The following is a 17,831-nucleotide window of genomic DNA, read 5'->3' as shown; positions in this document are numbered from 1 at the left end:
TCTGTTATATATTGATTGAAAAGGAGGAAGAGGACATGAGGGAACCATGAGTTCCTGTACAACACTCAACTTTCAGCTTCAATACTAAGTTATCAATACCCAAATATTTCATCAGTTTTAATTAGGGATTTGTTTGCTAAGATAAAATACCAGGACCAAAAACAACTTGGGGACAAGAGAATTTATTTCAAGCTTATAGTTCCACACCATAGGCCATCAACAGGAACTCAAGACAGGAACTAGAAGCACAAATGGATGTCGAAGCCATTAGGGAGTGCTGTATATTGGGTTGTTCATTATGGGTTTCCTCAGTCTGCTTCCCTTTTGTGTCCAGAGTCTATGCTGGGTGGATATGGCAAAACTCATGTCAGTCATTACTCAAGAAAATACCTTATAGGCTTGCCAAAAGGCCAATTGAGAGGAAGAATTTTCTCAGTTGGAGTACCCAGGAGTAGTCTAGGATAGGATCTTTCTGGTTTCTGCCTGTGCCAGGAACAGACCCAATCCCATAGCTCCCTACACCCAAATCCTGTGGGGCAGCTGACTCAGAAGTGCAGACAATCCTAAGACCTCAGGGGAGACCAGCACTTCGCTCACATTCCTGGACCAAGAGAAACCTGCCTGGAGCCCTCTGGACACAGGAACCTAGGAGCAGTAAGGGACAGGATCGTTAAGGTCTCTACCTGTGCCCAGAGCTGAATGCCAAATGCCAGGAGCACTGACACACCTGAGGGTAGAGGTAAGACCACCACTTCTGCTCTGAGGGACCTATTGGGAGCCCTCAGGACACAGGAATCCAGGAATAGTATGAGACAGGATCTTTCTGGTTTCTGCCTGCTCCCAAAGCTGACCTGGAACCACAGCTCTCTGTATTCAGATTCCCTGGGCAGAGACCAGGACTTTCAGAAGTGCATATAATACTGAGAGCACATGGGAGACCATCACCTATGCTTACATTCCTGACCCAAGAGGAGCCCACCTAGAGCCTATGGACACAGGAATCAAGTAGTAGTCTGGGACATGACCCTTTCCATTTCTGTGTGCACCCAGAGCTGACCTGACTCACAGCTCCAGATCCGGCAGGGAGAAAGTCAGTCTCCAAGAGTGCTGACACACAGGCTTACAAGGAGGATCAAGCCACTGCCATTGAGAAGACCAGCTAACACCAGAGACAACTGGATGGTAAGAGGCAAGTACAGAGACCTAAGCAATCAAGAATATTTGGCATAATGAGAGCCCAGTTATCCCACCAAAGCAAATACTGGATATCTCAATGCATCAGAAAACCAAGATTTGGATTTAAAATCACATCTCATGATAATGATAAGGTACTTTAAGAAGGACATAAATAACTGCCTTAAAAAAATATAGGACAGCAAAGGTAAACAAGTAGAAGCCCTTAAAGAGGAAACACAAAAATCCCTTAAAGAATTACAGGAAAACATAACCAAAGAGGTGGAGGAATTGAAAAAAATCATCCAGGATCTAAAAATGGAAATAGAAAGATTAAAGGGAGACAACCCTGGAGATAGGAAACCTAGGGAAGAGATCAGGAGTCATAGATGCAAGCATCACCAACAGAATACAAGAGATAGAAGAGAGAATCTCAGGGGCAGAAGATACCATAGACATTGACAAAACTCTCAAAGATAATGTAAAATGCAAAAAGGTCCTAACCCCAAACATCCAGGAAATCCAGGACACAATGAGAAGATCAAACCTAAAGATAATAGGTATAGAGGAGAGCGAAGATTTTCAACTTAAAGAGATAGTAAATATCTTCAGCAAAATTATAGAGGAAAACTTCCCTAACCTATAAAAGAGATGCCCATGAACATACAAGTCTATAGAACCCCAAATAGATTGGACCAGAAAAGAAACTCCTCCCATCACATAATTGTCAAAACACCAAATACACAAAGCAAAGAAAGAATATTAAAAACAGTAAGGGAAAAAGGTCAAGTAACCAATAAAGGCAGATCTATCAGAATTATACCAGACTTCTCACCAGAAACTATGAAAGCTAGAAGATCCAGGTGAGATGTCATAAGACCCCAAGAGAACACAAATGCCAACCCAGGCTACTGTATCCAGTAAAACTCTCAATTAACATAGATGGAGAAACCAAGATATTCCATGACAAACTCAAATTTACACAACATGTTTCCACAAATCCAGCCCTATAAAGGATAATAGATGGAAAACTCCAACACGAGGAGGGAAACTACACCCTATAAAAGCAAGAAAGTAATCTAAACTCAACTAACCCAAAAGAAGAGAGCCAAACAAACATAATTCCACCTCTAACAAAAAAACAAAAAACAAACAAACAAACAAAAAAAACAGGACACAGCAATCACTCTTGGTTAATATCTCATAACATCAATAGAATCAACTCCCCAATAAAAAGACATAGACTGGCATACTGGATAGAAAAACAGGAGCCATCATTTTAGTGCATACAGGAAACACACCTTGGTGACAAAGAAAAACACTACCTAAGAGTAAAATGCTGAAAAACAATTTCCAAGCAAATGGTCCCAATCAACAAGCTGAAGTAGATATTCTAATATCGAATAAATTCAACTTTCAACCAAAAGTTATCAAAAAAGGCAAGGAAGGACACTTCATATCCATCAAAGGAAAACTCCAGCAAGATGACCTCTCAATCCTGAATAACTATGCTCCAAATGCAAAGGTACCTACTAAACCTTACTAAAGCTCAAAGCACGCATTGTACCTCACACAATAATAGTGGGAGACTTCAACACCCCACTCTCAGCAAGTGACAGGTCGTGGATATAGAAACTATATTGAGACACACAGAAACTAACAAAACTTAAGAACCAAGTGGATTTAACAGATATCTATAGAAAATTTCATCCTAAAACAAAATAATATACCTTCTTCTAAGCACCTGATGGTACCTTCTCCAACATTGACCATATAATTGGTCACAAAATAGGCCTTGACAGATACAAGAAGATTGAAATAATTCCATGCATCTTATGAGATCACCACAGACTAATGCTGGTGTTTAATAACAACACAAAGGACAGAAAACCCTCACACACATGGAAGTTAAACAAAACTCTACTCAGTGATAACTTGGCCAAGGAAGAAATAAAGAAAAAAAAATTACACTTTTTAGAAGTAGAAAACTCATAGCACTGAGTACCTCCAAAATCTAGCATCTTGACAGCACATCCAAAATCTCTTCTACAAAAAGAAGCAAATACACTCAAGAGGAGTAGAAGTCATGAAATAATAAAACTTAGGGCTGAAATCAATCAAGTAGAAACAAAAAGAAATACATCAATGTAATCTACTATTTAAAAATCTCAAAGGAAAAACCACATGTTCATCTCACTAGATGCTGAGAAAGCATTTGACAAAATTCAACACCCCTTCATGTTAAAAGACTTGGAAAGATCAGGAATTCAAGGCCCATACCTAAACATAGTAAAAGTCATATAACAGCAAACCAGCAACCAACATCAAACTAAATGGAAAAAAACTTAAAGCAATTTCATTAAAATCAGGGGCTAGAAAAAGTTGCTCACTCTCCCTACTTATTCAATATAGTACTTGAAGTCCTAGCTAGAGCAATCAGACAACAAAAGGAGGTAAAAGGGATAAAATTGGAAAGGAAGAAATCAAAATATCACTATTTGCAGATGATATGATGATATACATAAGTGACCACAAAAGTTCTACCCGACAACTACTAAGCCTGAGAAACAACTTCAGCAATGTGGCTGGATATAAAATTAACTCAAACAAATCAGTAGCCTTCCTCTACTCACAGAATAAACAGGCTGAGAAAGAAATTAGGGAAATGGTACCCTTCAAAATAGTCACCAATAATATAAAATACCTCGGTTTGACTCTATCTAAGCAAGTGAAAGATCTATATGACAAGAATTTCAAGTGTCTGAAAAAGAAATTGAAGAACTGACAAGATGGAAAGATCTCCCATGCTAATGGATTGGCAGAATTAATATAGTAAAAATGGCCATTTTGCCAAAAGTGAGCTACAGATTCAGTGCAATCCCCATCAAAATTCCTATTCAATTTGTCATAGAGTTAGGAAGAGCAATTTGCAAATTCATTTAGAATAACAAATCCCAGGATATGGAAAACTATCCTGAACAATAAAAGGACTTCTGGGTGAATCCCTGACCTCTAGCAGTATTAGAGAGCAATTGTCATAAAAAGTGTATGGTATTGGTACAGGCAGGTAGATCAGTGGAAGAGAATTGAAGACCCATAAGTGAACCAAGACAGCTATGGTCACTTGATCTTTGACAAAGGAACCAAAACTATCCAATGAAAAAAGATAGCATTTTCAACAAATGGTACTGGTTCAACTGGAGGCCAGCATGTACAAGAATGAAATCGACCCATTCTTATCCCCCTCTACAAAGCTTAAATCAACTTGATCAAGGACCTCCATATGATTAAATCAGATACACTCTAATAGAAGGATCCTCAGAAAACTGGATATTCCACTACCTGAGGACCCAGCTAAAATTTTCCTGGGCATATACCCAAATGATGCTCCAACATACAACAAAGACACATGCTCCACTATGTTCATAGCAGCCTTATTTATAATAGCCAGAAGCTGGAAAGAACCCAGATGCCCTTCAACAGAGGAATGGATACAGAAAATGTGGTACATCTACACAATGGAGTACTACTCATCTATCAAAAACAATGACTTTATGAAATTCATAGACAAATGGATGGAACTAGAAAATCATATCATCCTGAGTGAGGTAACCCAGTCACAGAAAAACATACTTGGTATGAACTCATTGATAAGTGGATATTAGCACAAATGCTTGAATTACCCAAGATATAATCCACAGACCACAATGAAGCTCAAGAAAAAGGATGGCCAAAGTGCAGATGCTTCATTCCTTCTTAAAAGGTGGAACAAAAATATTCATAATAGGGGATATCGAGGCAAATTCCTCATTCCTGCAGAGACTGAAGGAATGGCCATTCAGAGCCTGCCCCACATGGGGATACTATCCATATATATACAGCCACCAAACTAGATATGATTGATGAAGCTAAGAAGTACATGATGACAGGAGCTGAATATAGATGTCTCCTGAGAGTCACAGACAGAGCATGTCAAATACAGAGGTGAATACTAGCAGCAAACCAATGAACTGAGAATGAGATCCCCGTTGGAGGAATTAGAGATAGGATTGAAAGAGCTGAAAGGGTTTGCAACCACATAAGATCAAAAATACCAACCAAACAGAGCTCCCAGGGCTTAATCACTATCCAAAGAGTACACATGGACCAACCCGTAGCTCCAGCTGCATATGTAGCAGAGGATGGCCTTGTTGGGCACTAAAGGGTGAGAAGTCCTTCATTGTGCCAAGGCTGGACCCCCTCAGTGTAGGGGAATGTCAGGGCAGGGAGGCAGGAAGTGTTAAGTGGTTTGTTGGGGGAAAGGAGATAACATATGAAATGTAAATAAAAAATCCAATATCAAAAATAAAATAAAAGAAGCAGGGTGGGGAGGTAAGGGTTTATTCAGCTTACACTTCCACATTGCTGTTCATCACCAAAGAAAGCCACGACAGAAATTCACACAAGGCAGGAAAATAGAGGTAGGAGCTGGTACAGAGGCCATGGTGCGGTGCTGTTTATTGGCTTGCTTCCCTGCTCAGCATGCCTTCTTTTCTTTACACCTGAAATGATATTATACTTCTCAGTTACCCCTCCACAAGCCTCCCATCTGACAACCTCCCTCTCCTCTCACCCTTTTTCTCCTTCGAGAGTGCTCCCTCATCCACTCCCCCTCTCCTGTCCCACCCTTCAAACATCCCCTCCACTAGGGCATCAAACCTCCACAGGACCAGGGGCCTCCCCTCCCAGTGATGTCAGAGAAAGCCATCCTCTGCTACTTATGTATCTGGAGCCATGCATGTACAGCTCTTGGTTGGCGGTCTAGCACCTGGGAGCACTGTGCTGTTTTTCTATTGTCTTGCAATCCTCCTCAGCTCCTCTAGTCCTTCCCTCAGCTCCCTTACCAGGGTCCTTGAGATCATTCTGATGGTTGGTTCCAAGCATCCACATCTACATTGGTCAGTTGCTGGCTGAACCTCCCAAGGAATAGCCACACCAGGTTCCTGTCACCTAGTGCCTCTTGGTAAGGGCAACAGTGTTGGGTTTGGTGTCTGCAGACAGGATGGATCCCCAGGTGGGGCAGTCCCCAGATGGCCCCTCCTTCAATCTCTGTTCCATTTTTGTCCCTGTTCTTTGTTTGGACAGGAACATTTGTGGGTTAAAAACTTTGAGATGGGTGAGTGGTCCCATCCCTCGACTGGGGACCATGTCTATCTAAGGGAGGTGACCTTTATAGCCCAAGGATGGTACCACCCACAATGGGCTGGACCCTCCCCCCCCCTTGATCACTAATTGAGAAAATGCCTTACAGCTGGGTCTCATCTAGGCATTTCCTCAAGGGAGGCTCCTTTCTCTGTGATAACTCCAGCGTGTCAAGTTGACACACAAAAGCAGTCACTATGTATGGCTTTTCTTCCAATTATTCATTTCAGACGGTCCACTCCAAAGACATGGGATCCAACACTAAATGGCAATTAGCTCATATTTTCTGGTTTTAGCAATCTAAAAGGAATGCCTGTCTGCTTTACTGCATTGTTGACAGGAAAAAACAGTGAGAAGTGGAGGTGCTACAGGACCAAAGATCAGAACTACAGGTATGCATGGCTATTTGATTTCTGCATCTAGTGCACCGCAAACCATTGCAGAGGACAGTGTTAAAAATGTGCAAGTCTATCAGCAGAGACTATTATAAAATAATGATACAGTGAAATGACAGATTCCGCACCTGTAAAAAGCTCCAAGGCTTCTGCCCACAAATCTCTGGAATGAAAGCAGGTAGTTTCAGTCTGCTGAGTAAAGTGGAGTTACACTGAGTGGCTTTGTTCCATGCCTTTACCCCCCAGGGAAGGAAAACATTCAGCTATTTCCAGTGTTGCCTTTTCCTTATAAGATACTGTACACATCTGCATTCCTAGAACGATGAAATGCTTCACTGTGATGAGTGACACATATCCCCTGTGACCAACGAAGAAGAAAGAGCCTGCCCTGGGAAGAGAGTTAAAATCAAATCAAGAAAGGCAAGTAGTCAAGGGTGTCGATTTTCTGTTTTTTCTCCATTCTCTATAATGCTCTGGTGCAAAGAAGCCCCTGATGCTAATGCTTTATGCATGTCGTGCAAGCTCCCCAGCTAGATGATCTGGTTACCTGAGGGAATGCGTGGCTAACTGGATTTAGATAAAGAAGAAAACATGGAGTCATCAGCTCTTAAGAGAAAACATAATTCTATTCGAGCAGTTAGTACCCTGTCTCTAACTGGGTGATCTCATAGGTTAATGAGTCAAAAGGCAGAACTTGGAAGAAATTGGCCATTCTATAAACACTGCAATCTTATAAGTTTGTGTCCGGGCAGATTTCTCTTTCTCTAATTCAGCATGTTTCAGATGACAAGACTTGCTTTGTATTCCTCAGGGCATGAGTCCACCAGCAAACAGATCTCATTACAGCATCACAAAATGTTTCTGGTATCCAGTTCCTCCTTTTTGTTTTTAAGCTCCCTAGGCTACTAAACACACTCGCTCTCTTGCTGGGGTTCAGGTTTCTCTGGGTTGGGGTGATGATCTGCCACCTGATGCCAGTCACCTGATGCTCTTCCCATATCTTCTGCTCTTTGTTGACCTCATCAGCACTCTGACCTGCTTAGGCTATGCATGACCGTTTCAGATACGGACTTCCTCCTTTCGCCTAAGTCTCTGCCATTCCTATTCGGCTGCATCAAGCCCCAAGCATTCTTTACATCTGCTTTCCCAAAAGTCTCCTAAGAAACTGTTTTTCACAATGCAGCTTAGCAAATTGCTCATTCGTTTATCAAAGGAGAATTAACTTTCCCCCATAGTTATAAGTTTATCAAAGTGTGGTGTCAACTTTTTTATTTATTATATTTTTACCCTCCAGATTTTATTTCCCTCCCAGACCACCCTCCGACTTTTCTACATCCCATACCTCCTTCCTGCCCTCCTGACTCCACAAGGATGTCCCCACCCCACTAGGTTTTAACATTTATTTTTTGAACTTAAAAAGTCCCATTGTTTTAGTATTGACAATAATCATAATTTTAACTCACAAAAATCTTAAGTTTCAATGTGAAAAAAAAAGCAAGAGGAAACACAAATAATGAATTTCAGAAAAGTAAATTCTGTTTTGGTTCGAGGTACAATTAAGAGCTAACTGCTTTCTGGTAATGGCTTGCGATATTTTGAAATTTTATTTTAAAATACCTGACCCAATTTTCAAATAATCATTTTAATGACTAGTTATTCCTAGAGCCTGTGTGCATTTTTGAAAAGACAATTTGCTTGAAAATGAGGTATATACTATTCCCTAACTGCCCTTTATCTCCAAACCCAGATTCTCATTTTTCCTTGGTCCTTTCTGTTTACCAGGACACTGCTTCTACTCGGGCTCCCCTGCTCTGTGCTACGGGTGCTTGATTCACTGTTTCTGCTCACTCCCCCATTTTCCATCACATATCACAGAACAGAAGCACTACTGCTTACAGGTTGACAAATGACAAACTGACAGCAAGAGAAATTTATTTGCTGAAGATCACACTGAAAGAGTTTGGTACAAAAGTCCTGTCTAATATAGTTGATAAAATATCAGATTCTATTAAAGCATTTGACTATGACCAGTGCTAGCAATGCATTCCCATTAGGCCTGAAGAAAATGAAGTATCTATGAATAAACTTAACAAAGGTGAAAGTTCACTGCAATGAGAAATGTAAGTACCCGAACAAAATATTGAGAAACTAGAAAATGAAAATTACTCCCATGTTCATGGGCTTGCAAAATTAATATTTTGAAAATGACCATTCTACCAAAAGCTATTTACAACTTCAATATAATCCTAATAAAAATTCCCATCTCATTCTTCACAGAATTAAATAGGAAAACCCATTCAAAAATCACATGAAACAAAAAAAGGCCCCAGATAACCAAAACAAAACAAGCTGGAGTAATTACTATTCCAGATTTCAAGATATATTGCAGAGCCAGAGTAAAAAAAGCAATATGGTATTGGCATGAAAATAGACATGTAGACCAACCCATGGGACACAATCAAGGACTCAAACATGAATATGTATAACTAAGGACTTCTGATATTTGACAAAGCTGCCAAAACAAACCAACACTAGAGAAAACAGCAACTTCAACAAATGGTGTTAGTTTGAATGCCTACTATTAGAGAATGAAACTACTCAGATATCTAGCTCCGTGCGGACAAATTAACTCCACGTTGATCAAAAACCTCAATGTAAAATGTAAAACAATGAAAGTACTACAAGAAAATATTTACAGTACTGTACAAGGCATAACTGTGGAGAAAGACAATCTGCTACAAACTCAAAATTCCCAGGAATTGAGGTGAACCTTTGACAATCTGGGACCTGATATAGCTAAAATGTTTTTTTAAACTCTCTTAGAAAAAAATTTTTTATTAACTTGAGTATTTCTTATTTACATTTCGAGTGTTATTCCCTTTCCCAGTTTCTGGGCAAACATCCCCCTAGTCCCTCCCCCTCCCCTTCTTTATGGGTGTTCCCCTCCCCATCCTCCTCCCATTGCCGCCCTCCCCCCCTATTGTTACCTATAGTCATGTATATAATATATTATTATATTTTTCCATTTTCATTAAATTGGGTATTTCTTATTTACATTTCAAATGTTATTCCTTTTCCTGGTTTCTTGTCTATCAGCCCCCTAACCCCTACCCCTCCCCTTCTATATGGGTGTTCCCTCCCCATCCATCCCCCATTACCCCTCCCCAACAATCTCCTACACTGGGGATCCACCCTTAGCAGGACCAAGGGTTTCCCATTCCATTGGTACCCCAACAATTACACCTCACTCCATTCAGAATGGCTAAGATCAAAAACTCAGGCAACAGCAGATGCTGGCCAGGATGTGGAGAAAGAGGAACACTCCTCCATTGTTGGTGGGATTGCAAACTGATACAACCATTCTGGAAATCAGTCTGGAGGTTCCTCAGAAAATTGGACATTGCACTACCTGAGGACCCAGCTATACCTCTCCTGGGCATATACCCAAAAGATGCTCCAACATACGACAAAGACACATGTTCTACTATATTCATAGCAGCCTTATTTATAATAGCCAGAAGCTGGAAAGAACCCAGATGCCCTTCAACAGAGGAATTGATTCAGAAAATATGGTACATCTACACAATGGAATATTACTCAGCTATCAAAAACAATGACTTCATGAAATTAATAGGCAAATGGATGGAACTAGAAAATACCATCCTGAGTGAGGTAACCCAATCACAGAAAAACACACGTGGTATGCACTCACTGATAAGTGGATAATAGCCCAAATGCTCAAATTATCCAAGATGCAATGCACAGAGCACATGCAACTCAAAGATGACCAAAACTAAAATGTTTTTATGTGCTTAAGGAAACAATCTAGAAGAAAAGCAAATGTCACAGAGAGATAAAGTATGTCTGTGAACTATACATCTGACAAGCTATATAAAAGACAGCAAAAAAAGAGAGTCAAAAAAAGGCTCGATTAAAAAATGGGTTGTAAGTCTGAACAGAAAGCCTGAAAAGAAGAAATAAATATGGCTATGAAATATATTTAAAAGAAAGTGAAGGAGAAGGAGGAGCAGAAGCAGCAGAGAAAGAAGGAGAAGAAAGAGGAGGAGGAAGACCAGAAGCAACAGAAAAAGGAGAAAAAATGTTTCGACATGTATCTATCATCATCCACAGCAATTCACATGATACAGATCAAAACAACTTTGGGATTTTATCTTATTATATCAGAAAGGAAAAATGATCAAACAAAATATAACAAAATGGTGGAGGGGATATAGGATAATGCACCACCACTGTTTGTGGACTCAGAAAATGGTGCAGCCACTCTGGAAATCAGTGTGGAGAATTTTCAAAAACCTACATATAAATCTGCGGCATGATCCAGCTATACCACCCTTGGCCCACCCCCAAAGGACTCTACACTTTTATCCAAAGATATTTGGAGAAATTTAGCAAAATTCGTGGCTGCCCTACTAATGAATTCCTTTGGAATGGAAGTGACGTAAATGGCTTCCAACTGATGAGTGAATAACCAAATTGTGGCACATGTACACTATCAATCAATCAATCTATTAATCAATCAGAGGTCAATGCTAGCAGCAAACCACTGAATTGAGAACAGGACCCCCTTTGGGGGAATTAAGGGAAGGATTGAAAGAGCTAAAGGAGCTTGCAACCCCCTAAGAGCAACAATGCCAACCAACCAGAGCTTCCAGGGACTAAACCAGTACCCGAAGACTATACATGGACTGACCCTGGGCTCCAACTGCATATGTGGCAGAGAATAGCCTTGTTGGGGCACCAGTGGAAGGGGAAGTCCTTGGTCCTGTCAAGGTTGCAGAGGAATGTTGGGGGAGGGGGTTAAGGGAAGTGGATGAGGGAGGGGGAGGGGATGAGAGGCTTATGGACAGAAAACCAGGAAATGGAATAACATTTGAAATTTAAATAAAGAAATATTTCTAATAAAAATATAAAATTTCAAAAAAAGCCAATTCTGTGAAATTTGCAGGTAAATGGACAGGAGAAAATATAGCGAATAGGGAAAGTTAGACCCAGAACAGAAGTGTTCTGTATTCTCTCATCTGAGACTCCTAGCTCCAAACCCTCAGACATGATTATCAAGCCTGGAAAAACAACTACAGAAGTCAGAAAAGGAAAAGGAGACGTTGGGAGGGGTGTATGCGAGAGGAAGTAATAGCTTGATAGAGGCTGTATAAAGGAGGAAGGGGATAAAAATCCACTGTGGGCTCTAAATCGGGAGGGTTGAGGGAGTTCAGTAAAGAGGAGAGGGAGGAAAGAGATAAGATAACATCAATGATTGTTTTTTAAAAACTATATGGAATCATGTTATTTTTATTTCCATAGAGTCACCTATGAAACACACATATATCATTTAAAGGAAGCAAGTTATAAGACTTGGCATTTAGACTGACAAGGCTCCTCCCTGGAACACAGACTAACAAACATTTCAATATCAGGAACAAGAAGCCACTGATCCAGAACATCCAAGAGACATCCAAATAATATTGGATATTGCTGTTGCCATTGTTTGCCTCTTAAATGTTGAGATTAAGTCCTTAGAGCTGACATCACTGTGCAGTTGAACATGGGACTTGAGTCAGAAGATCTGAGCTCAAACTTAAATGAAAGCGTCCCCAGTGTACTATCTGTCATAGTACTGGAAATTTCTATACAAGTTATCAAGGGAGAAAAGCAATCAATAATCCTACCTACCCTGTGTTACCCATGAATCAAAACCATCCATAACAGCAAAATTTCCCTAAAGGTGCAATGGTGGTACTTATACCCTGGCAATAATCAACAGCGATCTAATTGGACCTAAATCTTGCTAAACAAAAGGAAAAACTTGCCAACCTTATCCAGGGCTACTGAAGTCCTACACGTTAGAGGAGAGCATACAACTGTACTGTTCAAAACCAGCATAATGTGTAACAACATGCAGACTACTTGTCCTTATAACCACGAATACATGGAGCTCTTAACCCACATCGATAAGCCATCTTTTTACAACAAATGGAGAAAATCACAGGTGTTCAAAAGTACAGAGAACAACGCATAGCAGGAATACCCATATGCATGTTAAAACCTGACTGGAGAGCTCAGAGGACAACCTCAGGGGCGCATCTTCACCTTCCACCATGGCTGACACAGAGTCATTTGGGATTTCCCAAGTTGTATTCCACTCTCACAGGCTTAGATGATTCTCCTGTCTCCAAGTCCCGTCTTGTACAGCACTTACAGAGGTGTGCTACCACGTCCAGATTCGTGTGGCATCTTGTGAGGAGTCATCAGGGAACAGGTGATCATGGAATAGGTCTGATGGAAAGAGATCACTTTCCAACATTGTAGGGGAAGTATAAACAGGTATAACACCCCAGTCTGCAGCTGGGATGAGAGAAATCAATGGAGGGGAAAGGCTAGAGGCACTGTGAAAGATTAGCCAAGAGTCCACCAGCTGGGCTACCAACTATGATGACTATCCTTCCAGACCAGACAATGTTTGCTCTATACTTTTGCTTCAATAAACATCTGACTCACCTTTTCCTCTTCTTTATGTTCTTTTTTCAGGTGTTCAATTCTGTTTCACCTATGAGATAGAACCTCTGGGCCTACAGGCCAGAGCTCCACGACATTCTGCTCATCCAAGCTGAGACCCATATTCTTACACAGCAAGCACTTTGCCCACTGACCCATCTTCTCAGCTCCATTGTATCTGTTTTTATATCATTTCAAAAATTTCACTGTAATGTTTGGCTATTTCTCATTTTTTAATGAAACAATGGTAAAAATTACCTCAATGGTTGAAGTAAAATTATTTTTCTTAGAATTTTAGGAGCATGTTGCATCTGAATACTTTAATGAAGAGTCAGTGGACTGTTTAAGATTCAATATTCATATTCTCTCTTTTGCACAGTAAGGTGGTATTTATTTGTATTTTATTAGAAAATATGAACTGCTCTAGCATCTAGTTAAAGTTTACAATATTCACATGTAAGATAGCACTGTGAAAAAGATTAATCAGTAGCTTTATTTTAAAAGTACTTCTAAATAAAAGAAACAACGAAAGAAGAAATAAACAAATGTCAGAAAATATTAGATAATTTTATAGTATAAGCTATAACACTTCTTTACACTATACTTGATTATATTCTCTGGAAAGAGTAATTATTATATTAAAGTTCCACCAGACATTTCAGCATATATATTCTTTTTGCAAAACTAAAATCATACTTTATTTATGTAAGTTTCTGTTAAAATTATTCCCTGCACATTTAATGTGAGTCTGTAAAATGAGTCATTTTTAATCTACTATAAAATTTTGGTTATATGACTTCATGAATAAAGAGTACATTTAAATGTTACTTTGCTAAACTTTCAAAACAACTATTAACATATTTAGCAAATCCCTTTACTCTGGTGGTAAGCTTGGTTGTTGTCTTAGTGACTTTACTATTGCTATGATAAGACATCATGGCCAAGACGTTTAATAGATGAAATAATTTAATTGATGTTTACCATTTCAGAGTGAGAGTGTGAGAGTCAAGGAAATGACCATCGTGATGGACAGCATGGACACAGGAGAGGCAGGCATGGCAATAGAGCACTACCTGAGGCTCCACATCTTGATCTACAAGGAAGGGGCAGTGAGAGAGACACTGGAAATCAAATGTTTCATTTGAAGCCTCAAAGCCTGACCTCAGTGATACATTTCCTCCAACAAGGCTATAAATAGTAGTAGCTTCTAAAAAGTTATAGTTCCATTTGGCAATTTGACTTAAGCCTCATCTTTAAAAAGTGAGCATGGGACTTCAATATGCCTCACTTATTTAACTTCTCCTTTCCCATCCTGCTCTTTGTCTTGCATCATTCAATATGGAACGTATAAAACTGTCTCATACTCGGACTCAGTTATATTTCAACCATGACTGTCACATATACCAGATCATAGTTTTGGTTTAGGAAATATCTCAGACATGCCTTTCCCACTGTTATTACCTAAGACCCACATCCAGGGATTCTTACCAACCCCTGAGTCTTATTAATAAGCTGTATTTTGAGTACAATATTTCATATTAGTTATGAACATCTTTCTTTTCCTGCAATTTTTCTTGTCATACTTTTTTGTGTGATTACACAGGCTTTGCTGATCTGCAGGTCACTATGTAAACTAGGGTAGCCTAGGACTGACAGCGATCCAACTGACTTTGCCTCCCAAGTGCCTTGATTAAAGGGATGTCCATATTCCTACGTCCTGTCTTCCCCAGCAATTTTAATTTCTTACATATATAATATCAGGAAGCTTGTATTTTAAAGGAAAACTGGCATCATACTTAGGCTTACTGCCTCCAAAATGTATGAACTTATGTAGTCTAGAGATTTAATTATTCTCTCATATTTAAACTGTCATTTTTGCTGCTTCAGTAGGTAGATTCTATTGGTATGCTGTGCCCCTTTCTGGAAAAGGCTAATATTTATGGGAGAAACAAATATTTTAAAAGATGCATTTTACTGGATTTTCATAATTAATAAAATTAAGTTAATAAATAGATTGAGTTGAAAATTACAATTTATATTAAAAATAGCAAAATTAGTTTCCCTCCCCTGTTAAGAGCTTCTGTCTTTGAAATGGACAAGTAATGGTAGGACAGATTATCCAGACTGGAATTAGTCAGCCACAAAGCCAGGCAAAGTTGTTCAACTGCCTTAAAGTATGTTCTTCCTCCTCAATTCATTTCAAAATAGCAAATGTTTTGTTTAATTTTAATTTATGATTCTAGCCTCTTGGTAGAGTGTCAAGGAGACGTACTCATCTGCATATTAGGCTCATTGAAAGGAGACTATCATCCAGTTATCACTATGCCACCTATACCAAACATTCCTTTTCCTTTACTATGTTAAAATTATCTTTAGAAAGTATAGGCTTTTATAAAGACACACACACACACACACACACACACACACGCATATTTAGTAAATAAAACATGAACTTCACATATATCATATATATGAGGATGTATGAGAGACCATATATTTAAGTCTGTATATATATACAAGTGTGTGTGTGTGTGTGTGTGTGTGTGTGTGTGTGTGTGTGTGTGCGCGCGCGCGCACGCATGTATGTGTGTGCGGGTGATTTTGAGCTGGTATGGTGGTTCACATCTATAATCCTCACAGTGTATAAATGGAGGAAAATGGTCCAAGAGTTCAAGGTAATCTTTGGCTAAATGGACCTGTAATAACTGTAGGACAATGTGGGCTACAAAAGTCTCAGTATCAGCAAACAGAACAAAAATCATTATCCACGTTTGCTCCCTTTTCACACATGGCAAGACTAAACACAAAGACAGATAAAGCAGCCTATAAGCCCACAGTTATGCCTTCTTTCTCAAATGTTCCCAGAAGCTCATGTACTAGTGGTTTTGTCTACAATATTGCAATAAACTGAGGTGGTCCTTTGAGGAAATAATTGAATTATTTCCATAATATCAATAGGATATCATCAAATATCAAATATCATCATTAGGTCAATCCTATTTGTCACAGAGATACAACGGTATAGGGCACATTCATGAGTATGATACTGGTTGGAGCACTTGGTGGAAAGAAAGGTACCTCCATACTCAGAAAATAAATGGCAGGTGACAGGGGAAGGATAGAAGCAGAGTCACTAGGAATTTCACATGGTCATATAAATATTGAACTAAAGCTATGTTCTTTTACAGAACGAAACATCGATAGATGCAGCCACCATCTGATCTTGTTACCTATTCCCTAAAGTGTCACAAGATGGTTAGAAAATCCATTCCCAAAGAAGAAAACCTTGTCGTTATCATACATAAAGTACATCCTATTGCTAAGTAGTAGGGCATCACATGTTATCATCAGCCCTTTGAACCAACAAATGCTGTATCTGTATCTGAATGTCAATAATGAAAAAAATGGCACTTTAGTGAAACACATTTTCTTTTATAAATTCATTTCATCTGGTGAAAAAATATTGTAGAAAATAATGTGTCAATTATTGATTATATTTCATTACCTGGAGAAGTCATAGATAATTTGATACATTTCTCTTATAACTATAATGTGTTGTCTACTGCTGGTTGGCATTTTGTATCTTCGCCCCCAAAACTGTGAAGTTTAGCCAAACAGCGTTATGTTTTGGACCCACAAACTGACTGTATGGAATTTGTATACTTAAACATGATTAATTCTAACTGACATATCAATAAAATGTATTTCATTTACATATTAAAGCAAGCGTTTCCTATGAAGGTATTGCATGAAGCTTTGTATTTTGTGAATATATTTCATGCTATTAGTGTTTAACATTGAAACATCTTATCCTTTTAAAAGATATAACTTGGGGATTTAAGAATCTTAAAGGGCTTTGCGGCAGACGTATCCAAGGCTCATTATTAAACTCATGTGAGAGGCTACTTCTTTAGATGTATGCTAAGGAATCTGGGGTATGAAAATCAGAATTTTGGAGACGCTTCTTGGCGAGCAAGCCATCCTATTATCTCAGAAAACTGAAAACTAGGTCAACTGAGGACATGTAATTCTGTGCCTGGACCCAAGCTTGGCGTTCTCTCAGTGTAGCTTATCTTCTCATGATTTGTACCCAAATAGGGTGTGAATTTAATAGGAACTAAATACAAAATGTAGCATTTATTATTCTGGAATAGACTCCCCTCTTACATGGTTTAGGTAGTATTGTGCTTCATTTCCAGTTGTTTTTCTTCACATTAGTCTATATTTAGCCACCCAATTATATTCTACTATAGAAAGCCTCAAAGTTTGTAATATAAAAACTGAGAGAACTGTAGTTTCTGTATATTTATATACCACTGTTCTTTTTTTTCTGTTTTGTTTAATTGTTGTACATATGATTGTGATGCCTTTCATATCACTAATAAATACAAATACATTAGTATAACTATATTACAATTCTTTGTCTTTCTTCATCTTTACATAATGCCCTTTTGCTACAGTATTTCATCTGTGATATCACACACATTCAGATATCACTTCCCTGTGGATTTCTTTACAGCATGACAGCTTACACTTCCCTGGGTTTTAAAAATGTGACAGGTTTGAGTT

This window comes from Rattus norvegicus, chromosome 3 (assembly GCF_036323735.1).
Source record: "Rattus norvegicus strain BN/NHsdMcwi chromosome 3, GRCr8, whole genome shotgun sequence".
NCBI classification, from domain to species: domain Eukaryota; kingdom Metazoa; phylum Chordata; class Mammalia; order Rodentia; family Muridae; genus Rattus; species Rattus norvegicus.
This window is presented reverse-complemented; position numbering follows the sequence as displayed.